Below are 7,235 nucleotides of genomic sequence, written 5' to 3' on the forward strand. Positions count from 1 at the left end.
GTCGGTGTGGGTGAGAGGGCACAGGAATGACGTGCAGGGTGACAGACACAGAGCCACCGAGAGCTGAGTGGCAGACGCGCAGTAGGGCTCCCCAAGGACTTGGGCTGTTTCCAGGTGCTGCTCCGTGCTGGGTGGGCTTTCACGGGACGCTGCTGAGAGCCCCGGCTTCCACACCGCCCGTTGGTGGTGGAGGGCCAGGTGCACGCCAAGCCCTGTGGGTGGCCGGCCTCCCTGGGGAGGGACAAGGCTGAAGTGCCCCCTGGAGCTCACCAGGTCCTCAGGGCTCGCCTCTGAGTGCCCCCCGCGTCCCACCACTCCGCCCCGCTACCGGGTGGCATGGGGAGGGCTGCCCCAGGGACGGGCAGGCCGTTTGTTCTGCCGCTGGCTCGGGCTCTGACCTCCCGCGTCCTCTCCTCGCTTCTTCTCCTTCCCAGACTCGGATGTGAGACCCCACGGCACTGATGTTCCCTCTGACCGTTTACCTCGCTCGATTTCTGGGCCTTTCTCTGCAGTGACCATGACAGATCCATGCGTCACGGCCACCTGCCCTCTGAGCCCCCTGAGGACACCACCTGGGACTTTTCATCATCAGAGGACAGTGGGAAGCCCCAGAAAAAGCACATCATTGTCCCCTTATTGTCTCCACTTTAAAGATGAACCCGAGGTTCAAAGAGGTCGACTCCATTGCTTAAAGTCAACTCGTTGTTGTCAGAGGTGGGACTCGAAGCCGGGAGCTGGCTCAGAATCTAGGCCGTAAGCACTGTCTTAATACCTTTTCTGTTGCTGTGACAAAATGACTGAGGCTGGGGAATTAATAAAGACCAGAAGTCTACGTGACTCACACTTCTGCCACCCGGGAAGTCCCAGAGCACGGCGGTGGCATCTGCTCTGCGTCTGGTGAGGGCCTGTCCCCACCTTGACACCGTGGAGGGAAGACAGGACGAGGGCTCTTCTCACTGCCGTCCCGGGGCCACCGTCGTGACTCAATCGTCTTCACTGACCCCTCGGGCGCCACCTTCAAGTACGACGAACCCAGGAACTTGAGGTTCTCGCTTCTAATACGTGAGCTTTGGGAGGACGCGCCCGGTAGAGGGGGGTCCCCTGCAGAAGGGAGCAAATGGGAGGGGGAGAGGCAAGGGACAGTGAGACGGAGTCACTGGGAGCCACAGCCGCAGAAGGGAGCCTGTCACCAGACTTGGTGGCCTCCAGGGAGCCCCTCGCCAGTGTCCCCGCGGATGCCCGGGGCAGGTCGGCGGGTCTCCGGCCGCGTCTGCAGGCTGCAGCGATGCCCGTCAGTGCTCATACCTTCCAGCCCTCCCGCAGTTTGTCCCCTACTCGCTGATCCCCAAATCCAGCTGCTGGTCTGGGGCCAAGCCATCCTCCGGCCAGGAGGGAGGCAGTGACGGAGGTGGCCCTGACAAGGCCAGCCCCGAGGGAGACAGCTGGAGGCCCCGTGCAGCCGGCCGCTCCCCACGCGGGGCCGCCCCTGGAGCCCAGCCGCCTCTCCGCCTCGCTGGAGCCCCCTGCGCCTCTGCAGTGGCACTGCCCACACTGCCCCGCGCTTGGCTGACCGTCGGCCCATCTTCCCTGTGGCCTGGGCCCTTCTGGGGGGCGCTGTGCTCCTCTCCATCCCTGCCTCCCCCTCCAGCCCAGAGCCGCACCTGTTCTGTCCCCTGGGAGCCATGACTGGTGATGGACGGCGGTTCCTGCTTGTCATCTGAGCCCACTGGCTCGGCTTACCTGGACCTGTGGGCTGGCGCCTTCTGTGGACGCCCCTTCCTGGGTCTCCCCAGCCCCGTGGACAACAGGGCCCTCTTGGCGTCTCTACCCCCTGCTCCGCCATGGCGTCAGCTGTGGGATGGCAGGTGAGTCCCTTAACACCCCCGGGCCTCGGCTTTCCTCCACGTCCAGAAAGCGGCAGCCACCTTCGCCTCGCAGTCACCTGAGGGTGCAATGAGGTCCTGGCACTGGGCCTGACACGGGACTGGAGTCCTTGTCCCTTGTTGGGGTCTTCCTTCCCAGCTTGCCAAAAGTGAACAGCCCCTATCTGTCCCCCCTGGGGTCCCCTCCTGGTTTCTGGGCAGTGCCAGCAGTGTCCAGGCCAACCCAGCAGGACTCCCCTTCTACTGTCCCTTCACTGTGATGGCCACAGAGGTGGCCCTTTGCCCCTTCACTGCTGGCTCCCCCGGGAAGCCGGGGGCCACGGAAGGCCATGGAGGGGAGGTGGCACTTGGGCAGCAGTTCCTGAAAACCTCCTTCCCTGGCCCCAGCAAGCCTCCCAGGCAGGGGCTCCAAGCCACAGCCGCAGGGGCTGAAATCGTTCTCTGAAGAAATTAGATCCACACAAAACCAGAACAGGGACAGCTGGAAAACTCCAAGAACCAACTGTTCAGAAGGGAGAACAGAGCGGGCCGCTGTGTTCCTCGTATCCCAGCAGAACAGACGCCATGTGCATTCCCGGGCCTCCGCCTGAGCGGTTGGCAGAGGATCCGCCTCTGACACCTGTCACCTCAGGGGTCCAAAGGACACACACTGCAACAGGGTCTTCCTCCAACTCCCAGGACAGTCCTTGATGGATTTTGTGTTCACATCCTCCAATCCCTTCTGGCTTCGTGGGGGAGGGTCACGTGACTTTTTCTCTCATTTTTAAGAGGACTCGGTGGGGGCTCAGGGGGTGGGGTCCCTTGGTCCTGTTCGCCCATTAGTGAGTGCTGGGCTGGGGTTAACTCATCACCACCAACTGGCAGCTTTCCAATTGTCGCTGGTGCTGGAGGGGCTGGGGGGAGGGGTCACAGAAGAAGAGCCAGTGGGTCTCAGGCACCCTCTGCTTCCTTTCCTCTTGCTGGCTATAGTGACCGTGTCCACGAGGCAGAGCTGCCCGCTCTCGAAAAGCCAGTTTAGGAAGTGAGGGGCACGGGACAGTAGAGTTGGAGATTTTCACTCACGGGCTAATTTTTGTTCCTGTTACACATTAGAGACATTTGTCCATTTTAGCTATAAATTGGGCTGCCGCGTAAGATTTCATGTGAAGAAAGGGATAAACAGCTTAAAAATAATTGAAAACCAGGGCACTGAGCCAAGTCAAGTCTGGGGCTTGTGCCTCCGGGGCTGGACGGTGACGGGTGCATTCACTCTGCCCCAGTGCCCAGTGGAAGCTCTCCCGTCTGCATGTGGCTAAGGGTGAGGACCGTGCCAGGCATATGTGGGATGGGGACAGTGCCTCCTCCTGAATTTCAACTTAAAAGCTTTTGGTATTAAAAAAAAAAAGGGCAATGGTCCCTTTGACATTGGCAAGACTCAAGGGACCATTTGCCGGGACAGAGCTGAGGGAGGAATGTTTGGGTCCTTGTAAATTTTGGTGCTCAGGGTGTGACCTTACAAGCAGGTCAGTTCTTGACCCCAGGCCAGCGAGTCCGACCTCCAGGATGGGCTGAGGCAGAACTGGCCCCAGCCGGCCCCTAGCCTTGAGCCCTGGCCGGCGTGTGTGGGGCCACGGGGATTCCCTAGCCCGAGCGGATCACGTCAGGCTCCTTGGGCATCTTGGGTCAGCCTTGGGCAGAAGGCCTGGCAGGCAGCTTTGGAGAGAGGCGGACGTTAAGGGGAGCCTCTGAAGTCACTCAGACATCTGCAGAAGCTAAAACAGCAATTTCCTCTCGGTGGTGGACATGGTGTTCTCGGAGGAACACGCGGTCCCCAGGTGCGTGTGGGCGGCCCTGTCCTCCCCAGTCCTTTCTTCTGCTGCCTGGTCTGCTCAGAGTCAGAGAGAGCCTGCCCAGGAGTGGACGGCTCACACAGAGACCAATAAGGTATAGTCAGTGCCCTGAGCCTCTGTCCCATGGAGGTGGGGGGCTCTGGGAGCAGAACCATGGCAACTGCTGAGTTGACGAGGTGGCGAGCCCTCTGCACACATTACTTCATGGAATTATCATTACAGTCCCATGTAGAGTGAATCTTGAGTCTAGTTCCATGTGATAGAAGAGGAGACTGACCTTCAGAGAGGTTAAGCCAAGCAGTGAGCAGCAGAACAGTCTTGAACCCACCTGGATGATCAAGCCAGCTTGGAACCAGCTCCACTGTCCAGACCAGCATGGAGGAGTATGCGGAACCCTACCCCAGCAAGCCTGCGGGCTGGCTGCTGCCTTAGCTTCCCCATTCCACATACTCTAGGGGGACAATATGGTACCCCAAGCAGCAATAATGAGTTATTTGTGGGGATAGCAAAAACAACAAAAACAAAAACCGAACTCTTTACTCTTGCTCTTTCTATATAAAGCATACGGACAGTGCATAGCAGACAGGCAGATCTGTGGTGTCGCTCTGATGGAATGAGTTAGAGACGTGCCTGCTGCCCACGAGGTCCTCGGCAATGATCCTTCTCTCCTCCGCGGCCTGCTGGAGCCACGGAACCCGATGGGAGGTTCTGCCACCAGCTCCACCCCAGGCCCCCAGCCCCAGCGACTCCAGGCCACCTGCGTGCCGCAGATGCCCAAGCTGATGCCCAAGCTCACACCCAGCACCCCCAGCCTCCTGGAGGCCCCCCTTGGCGGAGTTGCCCGCCGGGACTTGTTACAGGTTAAACAGGTGCAGGCTCCGCTCAGCTCCCGTGAAACCTAACACTTCAGGTCGCCGCCGTCGGTTCTCCCAACAAGGGAAAGGTAATTGTCAATTAAGGAGCCCATCAACTGAGGCGGGCGGAAAATCAATAACACGGACCAATCCCACGTTCTCCTGCCAGTCAGGGTTCCGGGAGCCGGAGCCTCTCACGTGGGTACATGGAGTAATTGGCTTCTCCCCGGTGACCCGTCCTGCGGACTCCAGGACTCTCAATTAACATGTGCCTCTGACAGGCACGCGATCATTCGGGCTGGCAGCGCCCCAGCCCGCGCGGGTTCAATCAGAACTGCAAACAGCCAGCGCCGCGGAATACCAATGCGCAGCGGCGGGAACCGCGGGCTCGAGCGCGCCTTCAGAGAGCCCTCCAGTCTCAGCTCAGCTGCCCCCGCATCGCGGTCTGGCCAGCCCCTGATGGACATGTCCCCGTCCCCGCCGGGGAACGCAGAGGGGGCTGCCTGTGGTTTCAGTGGGACTAACCCGCACAGGCTAGCAGAGAGGGGACCCTTCGCTCTCTGTGCCCTCAAACTGGGAAGGAGCTGGGCTGGAGGCTTTGCTTGAAGACCCTGTTGTCTAAAATGTCCAGGACGTCCCCTCCCCGGCCTGATCAACCCACCGGCCTCAGGTCCTCAGGGTTGTCCTGGACTTCCCTGACCAGGGCGCCGCCCTCCCCTCTGCACCCATGGCGTCCTGGCTTCCCTCTTCCTGGGCACTCGAACCCTCCGTTGTGCCCCTGGGTCATTTCTGCTTCTCTCACCAAAGAGTGAGCGTTTGATGTCATGGATCAGGCAATGTTCATTGGTGGGCATCCTTAGAGGGACGTTGCTTGGACATAGGTTGTTAGGTAAACGAATGGGTAAGGGGTGCAGTGCAGGCCGGTCTGTGGGGGATGTAGGTGGGGAGAGGTAGGAATACTGACAGAGCAAGCGGGGATGGGGTGGAGAGCAGGATGGCAGAGACCCACCAGGTGCAGTTGTCGCCGGTGGGCAGGTATTTGGAAAGCCGCTGGGCGCTCCAGAGGCAGGAGTCTTGGGTAGATCCAGCTCCCATATTTCCTGGTGAGGACCACGGGCGGATCAATCCCTCTCTGGACCTGAGTTTTCTTTCTTTTCTAACTAGGGATAGTAGTAGAACTTTCCTGATCTGCTTAGCACGAGGACTAAGTGATCCCTATGAAACTCCTCAAGCAGGGCCTCGGTTACTCAGCCTGGAGGACTGAATAGATGCTGGTCACTACCTTTTTAATTGTTGTTTTAATGACCACCATGACTTTCAATAAATGGAGACGTGGTGGGAGGGGTGAAGGAGGGACGGTTGCGGGTGGTTAGGTGGATGGACAGGTGGATGGACCGCAGAACGGTCGGGAGGGGCTAGAGCGTGCTGGGGCAGCTGGCTGCTTGGCTGGTGGGGGAGGGCTGTGGAGGACCCTCACTCTGTTCTGCAGCAAGCTGGTGGGTGATGACCTCACGCGCTGGGCCCGCCCACATGCAGAGTCGTCTATCAGACCCCCCACAAATGCCCAGACCTGCATCTGGTCTGGTTCTAGATGGCTCACAAATCCAAGCTGTCCCTCCCGGAACCGACCAGCTGGTCACCGAGACCTGCCCGTCTCCAGAGCAGGGCTCCACAGCGAGGCAGGGCCTCCTCTTGAGGCCTGTGGCCCCTGGGCCTCATCTGCATCTGCTGGGAGCCCAGGTCTGGACTTGGCCTCCGGCGCGCTGCCCCAGAGAGGGAGCCGGCCTCAGTGTGCCTGGGTGGCTGCCTGCTGCTTCTGGGCTGCACGGTGCCTGATCCTCGCAGGACGCTCAGGGATGGATGGGCACCTACCAGGAGCCAGAGGCTGGCGCCAGTTGCCGTAGGTAGTCCTCACTGTAACCCCAGAAGGCAGAGGGCAGGCGTCTGTTCACAGGCAGAGCCACCGGCCAGTCGGAGGCAGCAGACGGCGGGATCGAACCCAGGTCTCCTGCTTCGCGGCATCCCAACCTTCTTAGGGCCTCAGGAGGAGGTCCCCTCCCATTTCCAGGGCGCAGTCTAACCTGCTGCCAATCCAATGGCCGTGCCGTATCGCAGCTCTGGACAGCAAAATGTCTTCCAGGGATAAAATTTTATTTCTTATTGATTTTATGTTAGAGCAACTTGGCTAGAAACATGTTCTGTTTATCAGTTTAAAGAGGCCGCCAGACCCCTCCCAACCCTAGGCCCCTGACAGGGAAGACACGGACACGGGTCCCCCTGGCCAGGAGGAGCGGGCCTGCGTCCTGCATCGGGCCCCGGGGGAATGAGCCCTCCTCTGCCTTCCTCACGGGTCTTCAGCTAATGCTGAAGTCACTTGCAGCTGAGACCCATTCTTGGATTTAACATTTTTTTTGAATCTTAAATGGGATTTCTGAGGACCACAAGCCTATTAGAAACATGGATGAATCCTGAATGTGGAATTCCAGGCACCATGACAGCCAGGCACCTCTTACACGGTCCCATGCAGGGGTCTAATGTCCCTCTTCGTCAGACGGAGTCTCCTCCTTGAGCCAGAGTAGAGGATTCTTGAGGTACAGTCGCCCCCAATATCCTTGGGGCACTGGTCCCAGGACCCCCTGCTGATGTCAAACTCCAGAGATGCTCAAGCC

This window comes from Sciurus carolinensis, chromosome 11, assembly GCF_902686445.1.
Source record: "Sciurus carolinensis chromosome 11, mSciCar1.2, whole genome shotgun sequence".
NCBI classification, from domain to species: Eukaryota; Metazoa; Chordata; class Mammalia; order Rodentia; family Sciuridae; genus Sciurus; species Sciurus carolinensis.